Source organism: Puntigrus tetrazona, chromosome 1 (genome assembly GCF_018831695.1).
Source record: "Puntigrus tetrazona isolate hp1 chromosome 1, ASM1883169v1, whole genome shotgun sequence".
Lineage (NCBI taxonomy): Eukaryota > Metazoa > Chordata > Actinopteri > Cypriniformes > Cyprinidae > Puntigrus > Puntigrus tetrazona.
The window spans coordinates 8,710,745-8,712,578 of NC_056699.1; positions in this window are offsets into that span (position 1 = coordinate 8,710,745).

A 1,834-nucleotide genomic window follows, 5' to 3' on the forward strand; every position below is an offset into this window, starting at 1 on the left:
AGAGAGAGAGAGAGAGAGAGAGAGATTTCTTCTTGGAAAGTAAAATTCACCACCAGGGGAAAAACAGGGAAACTCTACTGTGGTTTGGAAATAAACCGCTCCGGCGCTGTGTAACTTACCTCAACATTCAATTACAGAAGTGTGAAACGTTCACGTTCAAAATGCAGCTCTTAAGACTTCTTACGAAAATCTGACCAATCTGTTGATTTTTTTTGTTTTGTTTCTGCTCTTATTTTTACATTTCTAGTCGCATAGCATTGGTCCACACGCGTCGCCTGTTTACCTGAGGTTTCCTGATCTACCATGCATCTACATTCCTGACAGGTGTTAAAGCGCCCCTATTATGGGTGGTAAAAATACGTCCTATGACCAGGATCGAGCTCAGCCATATTGTAGGACATCTCAATTGTAAAATTATCCCGCACGGAGACGAGGATCGAGGACCGAGGAGACTTCAGAGCGAAGTCATGAGTGAGGATACGCAGGTGTATCCACCCGGAAGTGTTTAATCAAGTAAACGTGACGCCTCCCACTTCACATCTGTCGTAATAATTTACATTCATATTTTAACTTTTGCAGTTTAAAAAATTCATACATGTCATATATTTCAACAGGGTATATAGCCTTATTAATATTTATTATGAATGCCTTAAATAATGAACTTTAACAACATATGGACAGAAACGAGGATAGTAACGCAACAGTATGCTAGTGTGTTTTTGGGCGTTTTTATTACCAGTTGTAAACTATAACTATATTTCAAATACCATGTATAAACCAAGTCAATGCCCGTGACGCCTGATAAAGCAGTGTTTGTGAGCTCAGTGCTGCTTCGTGAACTATTTTACTTCCCCAAAAGCGCCTCCTAGTGGCAAAGAATGAATCTGCATTTTCTTGTAGACCAACGCTAAAAAGCGGGCGGGCAATGTGCTACTTCACGTTGACAACACTAAAAGGCTTGGGATTCGTTTTAAAAACGACTCGTTTCAGGGATTCGGTTGCTCTACCTTTCGAGGGAAAATAACTTTATGCACGACGCGCTTTTTAGATTTAAAACTTTACAGGATATTTTCCATTCACCTAAGAGCCATTACACAAAAACGTCACTTCATTTTCAGAAATACAAAATAGAGGCACATAAAATCTGTTCGTGGAGATACACTTTCCCGCAGAGTTCAAGTGCTTTTGAAATTTTTAATTGGCCGCTTCGGTTACTTATTTTACTTTCTAATACCCATTTCAGATATTTACACTAAACCTTCAGGTAAGTTTTAAAGCCACACGGCAGCTTGATATTCTTTTAAATATCTAACATTTAACTTCAACACATTTTCAGTTGAAACACTGCTATAATATATTACCTGCAGTAATATACCTGCGCTGGGAACAGGGAATACATAATAAAACAGACAAACGTGGCAAAAATGTATTTCCATTTTTATCAACTAATGCAGCTGCAAGTTAAGAAAACCACAATTACATTTCATTGTCTGGTAAAATAGTCCTTTTGCAATTACAAATAAAATGTATGATTCCAGAACAAGAGTTAGAATCAAATAGCACATCTCAGAAATAAATATGCAGTACTCTGGACATGCTCATCTCCAAGGTGCAAAACTGTTTTGTAGTTATAACGGTTGTGCATACATATACATTATGATCATTTATTCCTATTTTTTTGTTCACACAAAGCATAAAGGTCTAATAAAATAACAAACACCTCAATCACACAGAAATAAACTCGGATGTGTTAAAGAACAACGCAAAGTGGAATTGTCTCGTTTCATTTCTGGTGTTTTTTTCCCTGTAAAGTGGATTTCCCGTGCTATTGTTT